Source organism: Lissotriton helveticus, chromosome 8 (assembly GCF_964261635.1).
Source record: "Lissotriton helveticus chromosome 8, aLisHel1.1, whole genome shotgun sequence".
Taxonomy (NCBI): Eukaryota; Metazoa; Chordata; class Amphibia; order Caudata; family Salamandridae; genus Lissotriton; species Lissotriton helveticus.
Genome location: NC_136069.1, coordinates 1,002,441,715 through 1,002,465,941, shown reverse-complemented (window position 1 = coordinate 1,002,465,941; position 24,227 = coordinate 1,002,441,715).

Below are 24,227 nucleotides of genomic sequence, written 5' to 3'. Positions count from 1 at the left end.
TGAAGTAGTAACTAAATAGAAACATTTCTGAAACAGACATTTGAAAATTCGAAGACACAATGTTTGTGTGGAGCTTAGTGCAATCTGTTTGACCTCCTCACTCGAAATTCCTGCTTACATTGCAGAAACAATGTCATTTTACCCTTTTAAAACAAATCCTTAAAGAGCCAGCAAGCCCCCTTAAACAATTTTTCAAAGGATTACTGTTTTTTTAAACTTTAGAAACCTTAGCTTCACTCAGCATGTCACTGAACCTAATCACATGACTGGACACCTCTTGAACCCGATTTGGACCTCCTACAGGAATATCAGTTTTAAACTTTAGAAACCTTAGCTTCACTCAGCATGTCACTGAACCTAATCACATGACTGGACACCTCTTGAACCCGATTTGGACCTCCTACAGGAATATCAGTCAACAGACCTGCACAGATCACCTGGTCAGGACACAAGCTCACTAGGTTTCATATCCCCACCCACACCACCGCAAGCACACCTCCCCTGGACCAGCTCGATGAATGTGCAGAAACATCCCATAGTAAACCTGATTTGCTGCTCTTTCTGCTAACTGGCCCAAATTCACCAGCATCTTGCCAGTAAGTAACCAAGAGTTTCAAAAATTGGATCACCAAAGGTGCTGACACGCTTGCACCCCTCAAGTGCAACAATATTCCCTAAGCTCGACCACAAGCCAGCTGGTACACAGAATAACTTAGAATGGTAAAATGCCACTATAAACATCTGAAGAAGAAATGAGCCAAGATTCCAAAGTTAAGAACACATACAATTCTGCCCTAAGTAGGACCCCATAACAGATCAGAAAAATAAGTGCACAGCACTTGCACCCACTCCCATGCGTAAAACCTCAGAAGGTTGTAAGGGGATACCCCAATAACCATATGCAATCCTGCATAAGTAAATGCCTGTCTAAAAGTCTAAAAGTGATCCCTATAGGGATTGATTAGAGCAGAATCTTTCAGATTCAATAGCGGAATCAGCCATATTAGTAAAAACTTCTTTAAGCACATTGCATCTATTGTCTTGCATTATTAACCTTGCAACGTTAGACCATGGGAATTGTTAAGTAATGATACTCAAATTAGTTTATTACATAGATACATTGGTTATCAATTCATAATACGTTTTATTGTTAATAGCAAAGTAAATACATTCTTTTCTTCACTGTTCCTTGTATTATATTTTTTCTTAAAAAGGTCGGGATTCCAAATTCCATATCAAGCCCAAGGAACAGCCCTCGAGTGAATCATCAAGACAATACAAAAAACTAACATTGCTTTAGAGTTGCTTTTCCTTATATAGTAGACACTCTTACTCATTGCCTGTTTGGAGTCTTTTTCAACTGGAATTTCGACTTTACTGTTTTGGGCCTCCTCAAGACATTACACAAGGAAAATGCAGGGGTTCTACTCTATAGGAACCATATATAAAAAGAATCACTCACATATTTACAAAATAAAAACAAGTTTACATCCCTCGGTCTAATGGGCAAGTATGTGTGCCATCTCAAGGTTATTTCAAAGTCTCTAGTCAATTTAATAAAATATTGCATTCTCTAAAATTCCACCTCATCTGGTCTTTATCCACATCTAGATTTGCTAGGTAAATTTGCTATGTTAATGCAAACATGTGTTTAGGAGTTCCATGTATATTAATACAGGTGGTCCATAGAGCCAAACACATGCTCTGTTTTCATTGGTCCAGTGAATGCAGACACCTTCCCTAAAAGAACTGGTGTTCACTTACTGTATATGGTCTCTGGGTGACCTGCTTTGTCGAGTAAAAGGGTCCCAAATCACCATTACAGTGTGTAGTGAAACTCTTATGCAGGTAGAAGGAAGTTACGATTGCATAATTAGCAGCCATTATTGCCAAACACTCTGGATCATCATAGACAAAAAGCTGAACATGACTGCTCAAGTCAATGTTGTTAAACCTTCCTGCTACTACACCCTGAAAATGTCAGGAAAATGTCAAATGGCTCTCAAACAACACCCACAAGAACATCACACATACCCTTGCCACCAATAAGCTGGACTACGTAAGCACCCTACACACCTGTATCAACAAGCCACTCACCAGAGGCCTACACACCATCTAAAAAATAGCAGCCAGACTCACCTTGGATCTCCCATCCAGACTGCACATCACACCTCACCTCAGAGAGCTCCACTGCTTCCTGTTACACAAGAGTGAACAGTTCAAACTGCTCACTCATACCTTCAAGCCATTAAACAATATAGACCCTGCCTACATGAGCAATTACATGTCCTGCCATCACTACCCCCCTGACACCTCCTTTTGGTTGTACACCTACTTGCACAGACCCCTCACACACACAAAGACCTTTCAGGGGTCTGGCCACCTCCCGGGGCTAGCTCTATCTGAGCCACGAGGTACCGACGGACAGTGAGGGGCCTCCTCCCAGAGCAGTCTGCCAGGTAGAGGTGAGGCAGGATTTCCTACTTATTGAGGATACCTGGGTATGACCTGATCACAAGAAAAGTAGACAGGAATACCGGTGGAGTATTATTTCAATTCTATCTAATTCTGTTTTTGTCACATACTGGCAGCAGCAATATCACGATTTGTTCCATCTGGTCCTGAAGAAAGCCGATGATACCGTGTGATCAAGAGGCTGAAACATGTCGACCATCTAGTGACAGTGGTTCTACCTCTATACCACTGTGCTGTTCCTTTTTAACCCTGTCAAGCGGAGCACATCAATAAATTAGTTAGTGCATCCCCTTAGATAGTTTTAATCGCACATGTTAATGTTATACACAGCGCTGCTATTCTCACTACACCTACCTTGCTCACATATGGGATTATCATCCCTTTGCCCAAAAAAAAAAAAAAAAAAACCATCTCTGAGCTCCTCCTTTAAGATCCCGGAGTAGTAGCTCCCAGTGTGGACTAGGTTTTCTACACTAGTAAGGGGGACCCATATGATGAAGCATGTCACCTTCGGGTGAGTGAGGGTTCTTATCCTTAAGGGATGTCTCCCCAAGTTAGGTGCATGACATCACAGGGGTGTTAGAGAGAATAACCTACTCATTTTCCATATACACATGACCGTGACCACAGTTGTGCATTTTGTGTGTTATGTTAATTGGGGAACGCACATTCAGTGGTCTTTAAAAATTTCCCCCACAGACCCTCAATCTACGGTAGTTTTTTATTATTTACATCTCCTGCATTGCTCCTAAACTGTGGAATGGCTTCGACTACACATCAGAGCCTCCTCCTCTTTTCTTGAGTTCTACAAAAATGAAAGAAGTTGAAGACCCTGTCTTAGGAGGAGCAAAGCGCTCAACTGCTCACTGCCAAGATACCCTCTTGGGTGATAGTATGCTTTAAAAATACTCAACAATGGATATAGGCCCAGATCTCTGTACTGGGGTGAATGTATGACATTGTTCTGCATTCTGCCCATCAATTGTTCTTTTCGCATTTGTAACCCTGAGTGGAACGGGTATGCCCAGACGTGGATCCTGTGCTCTCCATGCCACTGGAGTCAAGCTATCCTGGCTGATGAAGGCTGAAAGCCTGAAACCGGTCCTAGGATCCTTGTTTCCAGTGCAGTGAGGACCTGGCCTGGCAGTTCGGGCTGGACTGTTCGCATTGGTCCCAGGGTCAAGATTTATTTGCCTATGGCTGGGTCCAAACTGGAATGGCATGGTGAGCAAAAAAACGATGCATTTAGGCCCCGATCTCTGTACTGGGGTGAATGTATGACATTGTTATGCATCCTGTCCATCAATTGTTCTTTTTGCATTTAAAAATACTTATAACATAATATAACATACCAAAAGTGTGTTGCATGATCATTCAAATCAATAGCTATCAGAGTCTAAATTATGCACTGGACACAAAGCCTCTTTTTGTACTACAGCAACCTTCAAACAAGTGTGACAAGCACAAACAATGACAGAGAGTTCTTTTACAATCAATGTGCTTCCTCCAGGGCAGCCATAATCTTGCGGCTGCCATAGGGGCAGAGCTATGTTGTATTCTCTTATTTTGTTCTAGTGTGCATTTCACTTTAATTGGAACATTCTAACTTTACTGATGTCATGATGCAACTTGGTGCTCTCGTGTTTCTAGCCTGTCAGTTGCTTCTTAGCCTTTGATGGGAACACCAGTTCTACACTGTTACTTACAATAAACAATCTCAACAATTCCAATGTTATTCTTGGCTATTTAACATCGATTACATCAGATGGCGACGATGGGCTTACGAAGCAAGTGAGGTACAGAGTGAGTTAAGCAGAAGAAAACTCGACTGGTGGAAAAGAACCAAGGAAAGCGTGTGAACAATGAAACTACGTCTAAAAGGAAAGTGCTGAAACTTAAATATAAAGGAGATGTTCAAGAGTTAAAGAAAAGAAAAGCTGACAGCAAGTAAGGAGCGGTGAGCTACCCAAGCCTCCAAGAGAAGAAAAGCTATCAAAAAGAATAGCGGAGCGGTGAGCAAGTTTTTTTTTTAACTTTAATTAACTTTTGCGAAGGATAAATGAGGAGCTCTTCAATAGATTTAGTGATCGGAAGTTGCCTGTTTAATGACTACAGTTAATGTGCTCGTTTAACGGAACGATTAGCTCATTAGCTCAACGAGAGACATCGAAGCATCATTTGAAAATACTCACAAACTCCATGAGCGAGCGTCTGGTGAGCGTAGCGTGCATCCATTGTTGATGACGTTTTAAGAGATGTGACACGCATGCGCGCGAAGGGAGACAATACCCATACGTGCTGCGTGAAGAAACGTAGCGGCCATATTGGATGCAGGAACTGTTACTAAGCAACAACCGGACGAGCTGGTGTGAAGTGGAGAGCACATTTAACGAACGCTAAATTACAACGGATTGAGTTAGAAGCGGTATTTGGAGTGAGTAAAAGCCATTTTATGTAAGGGGAAAGTATACCAAGGAAAATATTTTTGGGGGAGGTAAAAGTACTTCACCACAAACACGCCTAATTACGAACTGAGAAGGAGGAAGTGCTTTAGGAGTGTATAATATAAAGCAGAAGGATAATGGAGAACCCAAGTGTCATTGCACCTCCTATGTTTCCACAATTAAGCGGAGAACCACCTACAGAGTGGGATGAATGGGCTGATATCTTTAAAAATTACATAGAGGCTTTGGATGGTAAAGACTTTAGTGCTACGAGAAAAAAAGCTTTGCTTTTAAGTGTTCTTGGAAAGGAAGGACAGCACGCTTTTAAGTATTTGCCTGTGGGTTTGAACCAAGATGGTAGAGCGATCACTAATGTGTACACAGAGGCAAAAGCAAGGATGAAGAAACAATATTCGAAGGAGGTGAATATTGTCATGGCGAGACATAAGTTTTACACACAGCCGCAGAGGACAGAGGAGTCGGTGGACCAATTTGTGACTAGATTACGGGAACTTTCTTTGAAGTGCAATTTTGGGGAAATGAGGGACGAGATGATTAGAGATGAAATGATCGTCCAATGCAAGAACGAAAAAATGCAGGAACAATTATGGGCTGCAAAGAACCCCACACTTCAAGCTGCTATAGACATAGCTAAAGTTGTTGAGGAATCTACTGCGTGTATGAAAGAGATGGAAAAAAAAGAGAGTGCGAGAGAGAGTGGAAGTGGAACAGGGGTGTCCTGTGTGGCGCAAAATGAAGTTGCAGTGATGAATAAAAAGAGTTATGAAGTCAGTGACAAAACGGAAAAGAGAAATGGTGGAGGATACAACAATGTGGAGAAGGGGAGATATCAAGGGAGGATGTGCAGCAGGTGTGGAAGTACATTTCACAATGTAGACTATAGGCGCTGCTTTGCTTTTGACAAAGAATGTAGGAAGTGTGGAAAGAAGGGGCACTTCTCGAGGATGTGTAAGACGAGAAATAGTGACAAGGTGGCGATTGTTGAGGTGAAGCGTGAGATTGGTGAGGTGGAGAATGTTGAAGGTGCAGATAAAATATTATGTTTGGGTGAAGTGAATATACAAAAGACGGAACATGGAAGGAGAAATAGACCTAAAGCTAGCTTCAACTCAAATAAAAGAGTTGTAGAACTGATGGTTGACTCAGGTTCGTTTTGGACAATAATCCCGGAATGCTTGTACAAGGAGAATTGGAAGGGGACAGTTTTGTTGCCGAAGGATATCAACCCTTGTGGATATCAAGGAGAGAGTATCGATTTGTTAGGGTATATGATGGCTGAGATTAGGTTTCAGGGACGTTCTATTAAGGGGAAGGTGTATGTTGCGACTTCGGGACCAGCAATATTAGGGTGGGTTCACCAGTACGACCTTCATATTGTCATTGATCCAAGAGCAAGTCAACAGGTGATGGTTGTGGATGAGATGACTGCTGGAATGATTGTTGAAAGTATGCCAGACTTATTTGCAGAACGTATTGGTGAACTGAAAGGGTATGTACACAAAATTGTGTTAAGAGAAGATGCTGTTCCGATGCAGCATAAAGTGAGGAAGGTACCATTTATTGCGAGACAAGAAGTGAGGAAGATGCTGGATGACATGCTTGAGCGAGGTGTGATTGAACAAATAGAAACTTCACGCTGGGTTTCGCCAGTGGTGATCACGACCAAGTCGGATGGCAAATTTAGGTTCTGTGTGGACCTTCGCACACTGAACCAGAATATTGTGGTGGATAATTATCCACTGCCAAATATCAACAAATTGATTTTGTCATTGAAGGGTGGTGGATTTTTTTTGCAACTGGATTTACGGAGTGCGTACCATCAGATTAGGTTGCACAGGGATTCTAAGGCGTTGACTGCGTTTATTACCACTGAGGGAGTTTATCAGTTTACCCGGATGCCCTTTGGACTCGCATCGGCGGCAGGGGTTTTTCAAAGGATGATGGGGTCGGTTTTGAAAGGAATAAGTAATGTGGTTTACTTTCAGGATGATGTTTTGTTGTTTGGAGAGACTATTGAGCAACACAATCAGATTTTGAAGGAGGTTTTGAACAAGATGGAGCAAGCGGGGTTAACATTAAAGAAAGAGAAGTGCAAATTTGCTGTGGAAGAAGTAGAATATTTGGGTTACACTCTTTCTTCTAGGGGTGTGAGGCCGAAGAGAGATCTTTTGGAGTCGATAAGAAAGGCACCGGCACCTTGTGACAAGGACCAATTGAGATCGTTCCTTGCACTTATAGAATACTACGCTAAGTTTGTGGAGAATTTTGCAGCAAAGACAGAGAAGATTGAGTTGTTACTAAGGAAGGGTTGTAGATTTATGTGGGGTAATGAGCAGGATGAGTGTTTTGTTAACATCAAGAGGGAGATATGTGAGGCAAAAATCTTAACCCCATTTGATACCAAGCTTAAGTCTGTGTTGACGGTTGATGCCAGTGCCGTTGGTATTGGTGCGGTGTTAGCACAGGAACATGATTCAGGGTTGAAGACAGTGGCCTTTGCGTCACGGACACTTACGACTTTAGAAAGGAATTATTCCATTATTGAACGTGAGGCGTTGGCAGCCGCTTGGGGCTGCGAGTACTTCAGAATGTACTTGTGGGGATTTGAGTTCAAGATGTTGACAGATCATAAACCGTTGGTGAAAATATTGTCACCGGGTGGTGCTGGAAAAGGGTCAGCGAGGTTGGCTAGGTTGGCCGCTAGACTCCAGGAGTTTTTGTATAGGGTAGAGTATATTCCATGGTGGAAGAATGGTCAGGCAGATGGGTTATCCAGACTTCCCTTACCTTGGGAGGTGGTGGACAAATCAGGTGTTGAATCAATGCAATCTGAGGGATCTGTGGCAGCGATAGATGAATTGGTGGATATGTGCACGGGTGCTGTCAATAAGAGTAGGTGGAACTCATGTATGGCAAGTGATGAGGTATTAAAAGGAGTGAGAGAGTTGATTGTGAAAGGCCCTAGGAGGGAAAGTACCTTGCCTATGGGTGTGCGTCCATATGTGAAGATTTTGGAGGTTTTGTCAATTCTTGATGATGAAGGAAATGTCATGATGAAGGATGATAAATTCATCCTGCCTCAAGAATTAAGATTTGTTTTGTTTAAGTTGGCACTTGAGGGACATCTGGGACAATCCCTTATGAAGAGAAGAATTAGGGAATTCTTCTGGTGGCCGGGCATGGACCAGCAGGTCTCGGAGTGGGTTGAGAGGTGTACAGAGTGCTTTGAGAGTGAGAAAAGGTTGAGAGTTGGGTGTCAGGGGAACTTGGGAAAAAATGATCATCCAAATTTGCCATGGCATACTGTGTGCCTGGATTTTATTGGTCCTTTTTATTCTTTGGGTCAAGAAATGAGATTTGGGTTTGTCTTGATTGATGTAACTTCAAAGTGGTTGGTGGTGAAATTTACAAAAGAGATAACAACAAAATCAACGATTAACTTGTTGACTGAGGTTTTCAGAGAGGAGGGTTACCCAGTGAGACTGATAACAGATAATGGAACCCAATTGGTTTCAGAGGATATGGTGAAATTTCTATGTGCGTGTGGGATTGTTCACACCAGAACTTCTTTGTGCAATCCACAAGGAAATGGTATTGTTGAGAGGGCTAACAGAATGGTGAAGGGCGCTAATCAGATGGCGGTGAGTTCTGGTGGGTGTGTAAGAGACATGGTAAATGATTTAGTTTGGGCGTATAGGACAACAGTGAACGGAGTCACTGGTAAAGTTCCGTTCAATGTGATGAGGGGACGTTTGGCTGGTACCAAACTAGTTCCAGCATGGATGAAAGAGTGCATTGGATTGGCAGTTTTGGGCGAAGGTGCTTCAGAAGTTTGTGAGGGGTTGAATGTGAGGAGACTGGCAGTGAATGATTGGGTGAAGGTTAAACCTGGCCGTGTGGGAATGGGTCTGACTAAGTTTAGGGGTCCATTTAAAATTAAATCGGTTCATGACAAATTTGTGACACTTTATAACGGTGAACACTGAAATTTGAGGAGGGTTGCCTTATACAAAAAAGCAAAATGTAAAAAACGTGGTGGATTACGGTGTGAATCAGATTTGAATGAGGAAAATAGGAAAAAAAGTAGTGAAGATACCATTAGTGGTGATACTTTTGTTTTACCGCAAAGGATCAGAAGGCAACCTAAATATCTTCATGATTTTGTGTGCAATTAAGTCTCTGTGTGGAAAATGTGGGCATATGTTCTTTCCTCTTGGTGTAGTTCATTGTTTTTTTTATTTTATTTTTTTTGTTTTGGTATTTGTGCTTTGTTTTTTAGTTTGGAAGGAATGAGGATATGTTGTATTCTCTTATTTTGTTCTAGTGTGCATTTCACTTTAATTGGAACATTCTAATTTTACTGATGTCATGATGCAACTTGGTGCTCTCGTGTTTCTAGCCTGTCAGTTGCTTCTTAGCCTTTGATGGGAACACCAGTTCTACTCTGTTACTTACAATAAACAATCTCAACAATTCCAATGTTATTCTTGGCTATTTAACATCGATTACATCAAGCTATTCTGTATAATGTGGAGCAGCTGCTTACAAGCTTTTGCAGGTGACAGGTGCCTACATGTTAAAGTGGGGGGAGAGCTCCCCCTGCAGGCAGGTTCACTGAGTGACTTTAACTGCCTGCAGGGGTATGTCGGGGTTCCATGGGATTCTTTCCAGGTCTGCTCTCAGGCGGTAGGTGCACTAACAATGTGGCACAAAAAAGCCTGTTTGCTTTGGTACCCAAGTCCGTGATAGGGCATAGGTGCAGAGGCAAAGTGATTCCCTCATTTGTGTGGAGCCACTCCATCATGTAAATGAGAGAATCCCATTCAAAGATATTGTTAGCCCTTTAATATCAGTATTAAATAAGGGTTTTCACAAGCATCTGCAGCCTCTTCTGTAATATCATAATGCTCCAAGGGTATGCAAGCGGACACACATACGTGCTGTGCCTTCCGGGCAGTATGCATACTATGGCCAAATGTGTGTACTTTTGCTTCACTACCTCTTTTTCTTTCGTCCCGTTGCATTATGTACCTTTGAGGTGTACTTTTCGCCATTCATTTGTTACAGCACTATTTCAGCTTTCAAATGCACAATTTCTCCTGTCTTAGTCCATTAAGGTCAGTATAGTTTTTTAAAGTAGGAAAATAATCCTCACATTTTATTTGATTTATTTGTGAATTTTGCAAAGCATGATGTGTTACTTCTGATTACTTTAGAGTAATATGTATGTATGTAGGTAAGTGGTATTTGTATATTGTAAACTGAGACTAAAGGTGGCAGAGCACGGCACAGGGTAAAAGGCAAAGATGCCGACATCATGGAGTGGAGGGGTAGATGGTTTCTGACACCAAAAGTAGCCTGTTAATGCATTGAGATTTAGTGTTCCATAACAAGGTATGTTTTCAGCTCTTTCCTAATTCGGGGCAGGCCTCATGAATGCAGGGATGTTGTTCCAGATCCTGAGTGCGTAGTTGGAGAATACCTGATGCCTTGTTTTTCCTATTTTGCACTTCTTCATCTCTGCTAATGATGTCCTGTCTATAGGTGTGCAAACAGTCACTGGTGATGGTGAGCTTGTTAGACAGATAGGCAAGGGTGCCAATTGTGATAGCTTTATCACAGCTTAATCACATTGATTTTAAAGGAGGAATAGATGCATGAAGATAGCTAGTGGAATTTCTTCACATTTAGGAGGTAATGTGGCCCTTACTGAGGTCATGCTGCAGCAAAGAGGATGCTTTTGTAGGAGGCCAGTGCGGTACCTCAGATGCAAGGGTGCAGGGCATTGTTACCATCCAGATGTGAGAATATGATGGTTTGAACAACAGTTCTGAAGTACCTTTTAGAGAAGAATGGTTTCACTTTCTTTAGAAGAGATAGCAGGTACAAGGCCATCTTGTTTTAGCAATATTTTCCTTGACGATATTCCAAGTGGCTTGGCATTTGATGAACGTTGGGTTTGGAATCCAGAGAGGCTCCTGTTGTTGAGCCAGGTCTGGACTAGTTGTTGTTTGTTGATTTGGGAAAATAAGAAGAATTCTGTTTTGATGGTGTTAGTCTTCTCGTTTGTGCTGGGCTTTCAGAAGTGGATAAGGTGCAAATTATGTTTGAGTCAAAGTATGTCAGGATCAGAAGAGGCTTTCAACTATACTTGTGTGCCATTGGTGTATCGGTGAATTCTGATCCTGTTAGTAGAAAAAAGCCTCCCAAGTGACCCATGTAGAGATTGAAGATGAGAGGGGACAAGACAGAACGCTTGGGAGTTCAGTAGGCAATAAAAATCTTTTGTGACCTAAAGGTGCCCATGTGAATGAACTAGTATTGGTTGGATTGATAGGAAGAGAATCAGAGAAAGACATTTCCAGTGAATCTCATGTAAAACTTCAGAGTGTCGGTGTGGTTGGGGTGCTCAACATTGTCTTAAAGCAACTGAGAAGTCAAGTAGTGGAAGGATGTAGGGGTCATCTATGTCTGTATTTAAGAGAGCAATGTCTAGGATTTGGAAAGTAACTGTCCCCATGCTGCAACATAGTCTGCTGCTGGATTGTTCGTCATGTTCGGATGGTTAGCATTGATGTGTTTTTGAAGTTGTGCATAGTTTGTTTTGTAATGGTCTTGCCCAAGAATGATAGATGAGCGATGAACCTGTGGTTGGTCTGATTTTCACATTCTAGAGTGGGGTTTTCAGAGGTGGGAGTAACTGACCTTTCTGGGGATTCATGTAAAATAACTTGAATGCGAGAGCAAAATATGTCCCTGAAGATGAAAGAAACTGGAAGTCAGTGTCTACTCAGACTGGGTGAGTACATCTGTCTGATATTCTTCGTTCAGTCTGGAGTTCAATTAAAAGGCAGCTCTAAAAAATGCTGTTTTTTAGAGTTTCCTGAGTTGCTTGCAGTTAGGTTGAGATCTCATTGAAAGATTGGGGGTTTTCCAGAGCCTGCTTCCACATTGAAACTTCTAATACATGTTTTGCTCCGCTTGGAGCTCACCTTGGGACATATGTATGAAATTCCGAAATTGCGATTCCCAAATAGTAAATCCGTAGAAATCACTATTTGGGAATTGCAACATGGAATTAATATAACCTGCAATTTCCAAACAACAGTTCCTATGAATTTGCTATCGCTATTAGGAAATAGCAAGCTTGGAACTAGAAAAATTGCAATTTCCTAACAGGGAATCGCTAAATAGGAAAATGCTGCATCAATCCATGTGCTGGTCTGCTGCCATCTTCTCTTACCCCGCAGGACTGTGGTCGAGGTGCATTAGAAAAATTATGGGAACTCTGATGCTGTGCCATTGGGATGGAGTGAGTGAGGGTGGCGGCGGGTCAAAGGCGTGGGTAAAAAGACAATATAATCTGTAACTTTTTTTGGTCCTTCACCTTCAGGTAGCTCCATTTAAAATAATGCACAGCTTAAATGAAAAACAAATGCAAGTTAAGTTAATTGTGGGAAATGCACTGAAGTACTTTAATGCACCGCAGAGGTTTGTTTGTAGCCAGAGAGACACAGGCAGGGTCGGACTGAGAACCAAAACCGGCATTGGCAAAGTGCTCGGCGGCCCCCCCCCTCACCCCCCCCCCCCCCTCCACCCCGCCACGGGGGTTTGGGGGTAATGCCGAGCTCTTTGTCAGGGCCGTTTTTCGACCGATTTTGTTACAGGGCTGATTTTGCAGCTATGCTGCAAAAACGACCCAGTAACAAAAACGGCCCGCAGGGGCACAAAACCGGCCCCCACCCATGCAGCGCACCGGGGGATTGCCTGGTGCCTGCTATGGGCAGTCCAGGCCTGGACACAGAATTGAATCCTGGGCAAAGCAGTGGATAATAGTGACTTGTGAATGTGTAGTTGCTAAGAGGACTCAGTCTATAACAGAAAGCATTGTGACTATTTGACTCATTATTTTAAGTTTACGTTACACACAGTATAAAATAGGATGCTACAAAACAGGCAAAAAAGTTAAGCTAAAAACAAAAGTGCTTCCAAAATTTTTTGTTATACCCAAACTGTACATAGTGCATTTCTTTTTTATATCTGTCCTTTAACAGCACACACTTCACAGCTCAGGGGGTAAGTCCCTTGCAATACATTAAAAAATAATATATATATGTCATCAGAAAACTTCAAGTGATTTATTCAATTAAAGCCAATATGGACTTCTGAACATTTGCAGATTGACCAGATGCGCACATTTAAATTTCTTTCAGAAATGCAGACACCCTGGCAAGAAGACTTGTTTATGTGTCTACCCCTCCCTCGGTTTCACAGCACAGGAGACACCCTACCTTTCATTGCAGCTGAAGCATTTCACTCACAGAATTAAACATCCTGGGATGGTTATCTTTTCCCGCAAAGTAGAGGAACTGCTATTCATAAATTTAAAAAGTATGGGCACATAGTGACCCTCAGACCACGCTCACTTCGACCACTGCTGCAGTGGGTAACTTGACTCAACTGCATAATAACTTATTAACAAACCCTCAATTTCCCAATCAAGACCTGTGTTACACTTGTGGTAGCATCTCTAAAATGTACGTTACGCAATTCTAGCTTGTTTCTAGTTAGGCCTAGTATCCCTCCCTTTAAGCCATCAACCTCAACAGGATGAGTTGATATGCGGGTGTCATTTCTACAGTAAGTTTCAGCACTGTCTCCTTCCTGTAGCATATTTATGTATCCTGCACCTAAAGGAGTCCTCCAAATATGCACTAACGCTGTTCACCATAAGCTCCTTAAGATATCCTCTAAGGGTATGGTGTCCATTTGGTCTGCAGTTGTTACACAAATCCAACTTAACTAACCATAACAATCGTGGTCTTTTAATGAAAAAGACCCTGCCCTTCAATTATTAATCGAAAGATTAGTTGAGGCCAATATCCAGTGTAGGGTATGCCCCTTTTCACGGTCTACCTTATTGGTTACCCACCTTTGCTTAAGTCCTAGCACCAACAAAAGGCGTAATAGATAGTAAATCCCAGAATTGCCTAAGTCTGCATGGATATCAAAGTATTCAAGGATTATTAAATGACCATTGTGTTTGAACAGATGATAGAATACATTTTTACGATTGACTTCAAAGTGAGTCTTAGTACCAGAGGGTCTGTATGATACAGCAGTGAGCCTGGAAACCTGCCAACTAATACATATATTATAGAACTGACCTCAAATGATTGAATTGTTGGTGGGAGACCTAAGTGTGGGCACTGGCTCACTGCTAGTGCAGTTCAGCGGTGGCTGGCACAGATAAACGCAGTGAGGCGGTGGGCGGGGTGGGGCGGGGTGGGAGCGGGGAAAGTTGACAGACGACAGAATAGGTATAGTTAAATAAATAAATAACACCTATTATGTTGTCTGGCAACTTTCCCCCCTACCACGCACTGCCCCGCCCTACCGGGTTTACCTGTGCTGGCCGGCGATGGTACAATTGTTCCCCTTTACTAGAGGGCCCATTGATGTGATGTATGGCATAATTCATTGGCAATTTTATATATGTATTTATCCCTGAATGATGCTTAAACCACTAATAGAGATGACTGTTTTGTTTTCAACACAGCATACAGATCTGATGTATCAGCTATTGCTGAGAGGGTGTTAATTAAGCATGCCATCACACCTTTACCAGTGGTTATCTTATCATATTTTGTATGTAACTTTAGTCCTCAGGCAGCTAGTCCTTAATCAAGATTTAATTTTTTTTATATATGAATTAAACTATTATGAATTAAATTATTGCTACAGATTACAAACTTTATAGGGCATCATGCCACCCCTTACAGACTACTAACAGATAACATCTAAGTACATTTCAACAAGCAAGGCTAGAAGAAGATTATAAGCGAGAGGGATCTACCACAAACTGAGAACCATATCAGCAGTGTATAGTTGTGGCAATTGTTACATTATCAGGTGGGAAGGTTGTGCAAGACTCCAATAACTGGCCATAATGCCAAAAACCAAAGCAATATGTGAAACTCTATTGAGCACATTTGGGAGTAGCAAATTATTTTTTCTATCCTACTCCATTCCCATGATGATACATACATTTTGCCCGAAATAATTGTTTTACAAAATGTCCATATTTGTGAAACTTCGCGATTTAAATGACACAGAGCTTGTTAAATCATAAATTAATCTAATGAGAAATAATGTGTCTGAAATAACCACATTCAATGATCATTCATCTCTTTCCCTGTCCCTCACAGCTCTGTGATAGCACCAACTGCAACATTAAGAGACATAGGTGTTACCCTTGCATTATGTTTGCAGTCTTATAGGCTGCAACCTCCTGCTTTGAAATACATTATTGCCCTTTTTGAGCTACAATTATGATTTTAAATTACTTCTAAGCTGTAGTCCAGTTTCTCAAGACATAGTCAATTGTAGGTGAGATACATGATAGAATGATGATATCAAAACTGTGGGGGGGGGGTGCTCCCCTTATGGGTGCCTTTTTATAGTTTTATAGTTAGCACCTGGCTGCCACCAGTTCGGAATAGATGGTAAATGCATTTCCAAACTGCCCATTTTGTTACTAGTCGTAACTAGGACATGCTATGTACATGCGGTTACAGGATCGCAAATAGGAAATACTTATATGCAATTTCCTATTTTGCAATTTCCAAAATGTAATTTCTACAAGGTAGAACTCGCATTTTGCACCACCATGAATGCATTTCAAACATAGAAAAATGTAATTTTGCATTTACTAACGGCCCGAAATAGCGATTTGCACCGTTAGGAAATGCTAAATCTATTCGTACATATGGGCCCTTAAGTGTATCAATGGCAGGTTTGGAACAAATATATATGTACACAGTGTAATATGCTTCAGTTTTATTTTTTAAATTACAGCATGTGCCCCTACGGGATCACTGACATAATATCGAGTGACAGAATATCGACTAGCAAAAATATCGAGGAAAAAATATCTACAGACAAAATATCGAGTTTGTATCTACAAACAGGTAAGTACAAAAATATCGAGTACAAAATATCGTTTACAAAAATATAGTTTTAAAAAATATCGACTTTATTAAAAATAGTGTTAAATTAAATTAAAATTAAAAATTAATTACTAAAATATACTTAAAAATACTTAAATTAACTTATAATAATTAAATATTTAATGAAAGTTATAAAAAAATGACAATCATATTTGTTAAAACATATATATAAACATAATATAATTCAATATTATCCAATATTATTACCGTACGATAGCAGAAGTGTAAAAAATACTATTCCCACTCCACAGAGTGCAACTGTAGGGAAAGCGTTGGATAGCGTAGGGGTAAAAATTACTATTCCCACTCCAGTGGGTGCAACAGTGAGGAAAGCGTTGGATAGCGTAGGGGTCAAAATTACTATTCCCACTCCAGAGGGTGCAACAGTAGGGAAAGCGTTGGATAGCGTAGGGGTTAAACTTACTATTCCCACTCCAGTGAGTGCAACAGTAGGGAAAGTGTTAGATAGCGTAGGGGTAAAAATTACTATTCCCACTCCAGTGGGTGCAACAGTAGGGAAAGTGTGGGATAGCGTAGGGGTAAAAATTACTATTCCCACTCCAGTGGGTGCAACAGTAGGGAAAGCGTTGGATAGCGTAGCGGTAAAAATTACTATTCAAACTCAAAAGAGTGCAACAGTAGGGAAAGCGTTGGATAGCGTAGAGGTAAAAATTACTATTCCCACTCCAGTGGGTGCAACAGTAGGGAAAGCGTTGGATAGCGTAGGGGTTAAAATTACTATTCCCACTCCAAAGAGTGCAACAGTAGGGAAAGCGTTGGATAGCGTAGGGGTAAAAATTACTATTCCAACTCCAGTGAGTGCAACAGTAGGGAAAACGTTGGAAAGCGTAGAGGTAAAAATTACTATTCCCATTCCAGAGAGTGCAACAGTAGGGAAATTAAATACTTCATATATTATTTCAATAAATATAAATTAAAATCTATCTAAAATTAATTCAAAGTAATTACGAATTTATTATAATATAATAATTAATCAATTAAAATTACAATTTAAATTTAATTATTACAATTATTTAACTATTAATACAAATTAATTACAAATTAACAATTAATAATTTAACATTTACAATAAATTCAAATTAAATACAATTAAATAAATTGATTTATTTAATTAATTATAAATACATAACTTCCCATCCTATTACCCTATAAACCCACGACCCACTACAGAAAATAAATTATTTAATTAACATAATTAGCAATTAATCAATTAAATAAAATTAATTAGCAATTCTAATTTAATTAATTACCCATAAAAAATTAATTAACAATTAATTCTAAAACAATACCAATAAATATGTTAGCTTATTTAATTAATTATAAATAAATTACTTCCCACCCAATTCCCCTATAAACGCACAATCCGCTACAAAAAATAAATTAGTAAAATTAACATTATTAGCAATTAATCAATTCATTTTAATTAATTGCCTATTAAAAGTTAATTAATTACCAAATATAAATTAATTAACAAATAATTTAAAATAAATAACAATAAATAAATTTACATATTTTATTAATTATACTTAAATTACTTCCCACCCTATTCGCCTATAAACCCACAACCCGCTACAGAATTAAATTACGCAAAAATTAAAAAATAAATATTTCATTAATTAAAAATATTTATAACATAAATACACAGTTTTCACACATATAATAACATAAAAAACACTATAAAAAATTCAATATTATTAAAAATTCGATAATTTTAATAACCTATATTATATACTTCGATATTTTAACTGTCTATATTTTTGACATTCATTATTACATTACTTACCTTAAAAACGATATTTTTGATGTCTATATTCTGTCCAGTCGATATTTTGTCCATTCGATATTTAAAACTCGATTTTTTGTCTAGTCGATATTTCTAGTCGATATTTTGACTGTTCACCGCTGCTACGGCACATCTCCTTTGGAACTTAGCCACCAGCTCTGAGGAACAACACACTTCTATCCAAAAGGTGTATTACTGCCGCAAACCAGCAAACTATCACCAATGCGTGTTCATTAGTTTTAGTAGCGTTTCCTCGGTTTTTGGTATACTATTGCATTTTTATTGGGGAGCATGTGTAGATGGCATGTGACACAGTGCATGGCCAATTTGGACATTGTCGAGCACTGCAGAAACATTTTCATAAGAATGTGTACCATATATATAGGTTGAACTGAGTATTAAATGTAAGATACACATTTCTTACAAATAATGTGACGAATGTGATTAGCATGTTACAGGTCTGAAATGTGTGAATTGGGGCCACCTGTTTAGAATCACATCATTGCTTAACGGTTAATGATGTGTGCAGAAAGGCCAGAGTAGCTGGTTATTTAAGGTAGCAAAAAGTTTGATGTATTACATGCTACCCCTCCCAAAACAGATACACGTAAAACCAGAAAAAAATGTAGGTTTCAAAGTGTAGTGTGGTCTGCCCTTCAGGATAAAGCTCAAACTAATAACAGAACAAGGCTGAACATATTTAGGTGCACTGACAAGAGCACATACAAGTGGGTCTTCATAGACATGAGTGCTATTCTGGACTTGTTCAGCAGGTGGAACCTTCAAAGCATGTCCTTAGAGGTTTTTGTAAAGTGATTTGCACATGTCAAGATCCAACTGGTCAGTGCAATTAGAGACCCCCCCCCCCAGCAGTTTAAATGGGATTTAGCATGTTGCTTGGATATGAATTTACCTCAAAAAATGAAAAGCAAAAGGTATTTGGCAAAACAGCAACAAGTTGGTTTAATTAAATGCAGCAGCCGGGAGAGCTTCAACAGATGCATGTCAAAAGACTGCCTTGGTTTACGAGGGTTTTGGCTGGCAACATATACAGTTTTTGAAGTGTAATAAATTGATTACACATACTTGTAGAGCACGTACATCTGGTCCTAGTAATGGATCAAAAACGCAACCATCTGATAAGGGGGCACAGGTGGCTCTCAACTTTATGGAGAACTAATGTGGACCAGTGTGTATGTGCCCAGATGTTCAGCATAGAGAGAGCATGATCACTGCATGTAGTGTGCTTGCTGTGGTCTGATTGGCTGGATGGTTCTAACTGCATGTGGCATCTGACTTTGTGGTGTTTTAAGAACACGTCCCCCTTTGGCGAAATGTGTTTTGTTGGGGCCAATCTACTACAGCAATGATACAAGTTTGGTATTATGTGTACATATATAAATGGCAGTCATTGATATTGCATTTACTGACATCAACATTGAATTTGCTGGAATTGACATTGTTATATGTACATATATTATGGCGTACATTGCCACGCATCCACCAGAATTGACATTGTCATGTTTCCATATATCATGGCATACATTTACATCGAATACACTGATATTAACAAACATCCAAGGAGATGGACTTTCCTTTTAGGTTCAGTTCTATGACCTGCTAAAGTAGCAGTTGGAGAAACCCGAGATTATCAAACATCAGAGTTCTAATTTTTCATTCTCCAATTAATTTATTTGAGGGAAGGATTTCACTTCATGATACACATGGATGGAGCTTTTAATCTATTAGCTCTAAACCACAGGTGCCTTGTAACATCAATTATTTACTTAAGAAGCCATCAATCTAAAACCAGGGGTAATGTGGGACATGGTTCCAATTGTGTTCTTTATGCTTTTACAAAATATACATTTTTTAGACAATAGCGTATAATGAATTGGGTGTAAGTCACATCAACCCTTAATCACTGAAACGGAAAAGCATCACAAGTAGTATTACAGTAATGGTAGTTGACTCTAGGCCAGAGGTCTTCAAACTTTTGGATGCCGAGACCCCCCTGTCAACATTTTGAGGCGTAAGTACCGGTTCCTGACATAAATTTCTAAACCTTTAGGCTGGGCTACTAGAATTATGAGGCAGGTGAGGACCAAATTACTCGACAGGCTTGACTCAATTGTGTGGGAAGAAAATGTAAGAGACGTTATGTGATGCTGTGTATTTTGAGATAGCATTGCTACATTATTTTGACATTTCTTACACACAGTAACACTGAGGAAAGAGTTCACCCCATCAGTACCCATTTATAACCAAAATACAGCAATTAACATCAGAAAGATTTCTAGTCAACCTTTGAGAAGGGTCTTCCACTCTGCAGGAATATGAGCTGCCACATTAGAAGCTTACCTGGCCCAGGCCAGGAGAAGCAGGGGTCCCTTAAAAACCTGGCGGTTTTGTGCAGATTTAAGCAGTTTACCCATGCAGCTTTCCTCTCACCCCCTCCCTTCCATCCATCTCTCCTCTCCTAACCCCGGACCCCTCTCTCACTTTGCAGGCCATTTTCTTTCACCCCTTTTTACAACTTCTGAACTCTCCCCATTCAACCTCTCACTTCACCTTTAATCACCTCTTGCCATTCTCTCTTTTCACTGCCCTCCTCTCTAACAGTCTCTCGCATTTATTTCATGGCCTCTCTGGTCCCGTCTCCTCCCGTGCCCCTCAGCACTTCTCATTCACCTCGTCTCTCCATTCAATTTTTTGTCTATTTGTATCTTACACCTCTCCAGTCCCCCCATTCAACTTTCACATCTCCCCTTTGTTCTAACAGAAGCCCTCAACTTAGGCTCACACTCACTTCGTGCGTGTCCACACTTCTCTTCGGCAATTTACATTTCTTCTCATCCCTGACCTCTTCAATCGAATTCTCTCACTCCCTTGCTGTCCTCTCTCATCCTCTCATCACCAAGCATACGGGTCAGACCCGTATGCTCCTCTCGGCCTGCGCCACTCTGCTTATTGTTCCCTAGTTCAAGAAGGCATGAGTTGTCTGTCTCGCTGTTTTGGTGCAGGCCGCGCAGTTATGGAACTTACACCCTCCTTTGCTTCGCTCCACCAAGAATCTATTATCCATTAGGAAGATATAAAAACCTTTCTCTATGCTCTGTAGGATACCCCATTTGTCTGGTTCTCCTTCTCCTTCTGTGTGTTTCTCATTTGTGCAGGCAGCAGATGGTTATTAGCCCCAGGACTTCTTTTGGTAACAGTAGCGCACTACAAATGTAAATCATAATAATAGACAGAAGCAGGGGAGTCACTAGACCAGAAATTCGGAGAGGACTAACACTCCCAGCCAGGGCTGGTCCTAACACTGGTCGCACACGGTGCAACAGTCTTTTTTGGTACCCCACCCCTGTTTCCTCCTTCTCCATGAATTCCTTCACTGCCACTCACCAACAATGCACCTGATCTCTCTATAGCACCTTTCTGACAAACATTTCATTTTTTTATAGCGCTACTCATTATTCACACTCTCAGTTCTGTGATCTGCATAGTACACATTCTTTGTAGCAGGCCCATTATTCCTCTGCACACTGTGTGGATGACAAGAGTGCCCATGTGAGTGCACGGTGAGCGATGCAACAGTGCGAGAATAGGGTAAGAGGAGTGACTGCAGGGTGATTGAGGTGGCGTATGAATTTATGAATTTGGGTGCGACTGTAAGTTCAGAATGGGACGAATGAATGTATGATTACTGATGGGCTTGTTTGAGTGAGTTGCATATTGAGCAGTGGGGGGGACAGGTGAATGAAGTGTCACATGAGTGCAGGATGAGTAGTGTACTCGTGTGACTGCAGGGTGAGGTATAGTGTGAACTTCGCAAGTGCCTTGTGAGTGCAGAGTGATCACTGTGAGTGCAGGGTGAGTGGGTGTATGGTGTGAATGCATGGTGATCAGTGTTCGTGCAGGGTGAGCGTGAAAGTGAAGGGCGAGAATATGGAGCGAGTTGTCTGAATGCAGGGTGCATTCCAGACACTTGAAGTAACTCAGCATGTTATTGATGGCGGCGTAGGGTTTAAGATCTAAGTTAAAATATTGCGGCATTAATCGGGGATCGAGGGTGAAGGAAATAAATAATCTGCTGATCCTGCAACAAACTTACAGTCCTATGGTTAGGGTTGCCAGCAGATTATTTTGATGGCCCAATCGGTACAAAAATAAGCAGTCACCTAAAGCTGTATTTTCAGCATTTATCTGTGCATACTTTGAAGAGCAAATATAAATAGAAAACACTTTTAATTGTTTTCTAGGGCTGCCTCAATGATCCATGACTGATGAAGAGAAAAAAGACAGAAAAGTCACATAAGGAATGCATACATACTTTTGTATTTAAAAGTCTATTTAGTGTCAAGAGGAGATCTTTCCAGGCTCCTTAAACAAAACAGGCAGGTATTTTTCTTTTGGCAACCCTACTTTATATACCTTTTCATTAAATGCATTCTCACAGTACAACAGTAATTGTAAAATACAAATGTAAGGAACAGGCTGAGTGGGGGCCCAGGGGGTACTGGAACCAGGAAAAAAACGAAGCCTCTGTAACCAGTTTACAAAGACATGTAAATATGCAAATGGTCTTTAGAGACCTGTGTAAAACTCAGTGTGCAGGAGATGACTCCAGACACTGCCCAGCTGACACACACGATGAGGGAGGAGGGGTGCTGTAGCCCTTGGGCCTCGGCAGAAGTGTGACTGTGAAGACGCGACCCCCTTTGCTAAACTCCACGGCCCCCCTGGGGGTCGCGCCCCACAGTTTGAAGATCCCTGCTCTAGGCACTCCATGGTGTGCCCGGCACAGACACAGACAGTATAGAGGAGTTTTAATGAAATAAACCCTCCCCTGCCATGCAGGAACTCCAAGAGTGCACTGCAGTGAAAGACAGAGGGGTGATTTGAAAATGCTATTCAGTCTTGCACTGCAGCTAGAGGACCCACCAGACTTTGCAGAGGACAGGCATCTCCATGTGGTCTGATGTGCTGTGTATTTGCTCCCATCCACAGGGATACTACTGGAACGATCCCTCAGACCTTTATGGCCCCTCCCAAAAGGCAGCATCAGAAGGCACAGTAACTATGGAGTACTTCCTAGGTAGTGCACATTTATTGCATCTCCCAAAGGCATGTACTCCACTGGACCTCCTTCGATAATACAGGGGCAAATATTTTCCCACAATTACAATGGGCTAATCCCTAATGCAAATAAAGAAATGTTTTCTTACATTTACATAGGCAAAAAATGTGCTTCCACTCAACTGGTTTTACAGAAGAGCCACCTAAACATTTAATCTGCCCATTGAAATATACAAGTACCTTGAAGCACAACAAAAAAATCAAACACTAATGCACTTTCGACCACTAGGATATAGTAATACAGTTCCACACGAGCTAGATATGCATTATTCAGTCTTTCAAACTATCTGGAAATCACTCTATTCATGGCCAGCTCATATTGACATGGAGGTCCGGCTCAAGTATCAAAGTGACTATTTCCCACTGCTGCTCTAAACCCTCCAGGGTAACCTGGATTCCGCTGTCTTTGGCTTTGGACTGTCCAGCAGGGACCTGACTATCAATAACAACAGGAGGAATGTTAAATGGGACACTATCATCAATAATGATAGATAGATATAAAGAGAACCATATGCAGGCCAAGTTGTTCTGGGACTCTTCAATATTGGGTGGATATTCTGAATGCTATCCGGAATAAGAACCAGGCAACTTTTAGCCCTGCGCTGAGCCATGGAGGTAAAACCAACTAGATAAGAACAGAATCTAACATGTTTCCCGAAGATTGGGTTTCCCACTTCCAAATCCTTTATAATGTGGACAGTACCACTAATGCTGACCCTGACATGACTGATTGGGAGAATGTCATTGCTGAACTAAACATCTCGCTGGATGACTCCTTCGGGCCCTCGCTAGAGATGGCATTTGCAATAATGCCTTACACTCTGCTGCCACTGCACCTAAAAACTAACCAATTGTTTGGGTGAAAAAAAATGACAGCTCTGTTATGCTGGGGAGCCTGCTCAATAATATGGTCTATTAGCGTACTCTTTCCCTCTTACTGATCTATTACTAAAGTAGAACAACTACTGTCATTATCTTTAGAGAACTTAGGGCCAGATGTAGGTGACCAAATACCGAGCGGTAATGCAGAAATTCGCAGAATTTCTGCGTTACCGACCGGTATTTGGCTGAGTGCAATGTAGGTGACTTTCGCCCACATGCATCAACGTTTTTTGCATTCGCAAACGGTGCGATTCGGAAAAATCGGCCGTTTGCGAATGCAAAATCTTTTTTTGGGATGCATCAAACTTTTTTGCACAATTCGCATTTTTTTGCATTTCTAAAAAATGCGAATGCATTTAAGGAATCGCATTTGTGCGATTCCTTAAATGCAATGCATCATTTTTTTAAAAATTGCGAATTTGGAAATTGGAAGTGCAAATTAACACGAGGTTG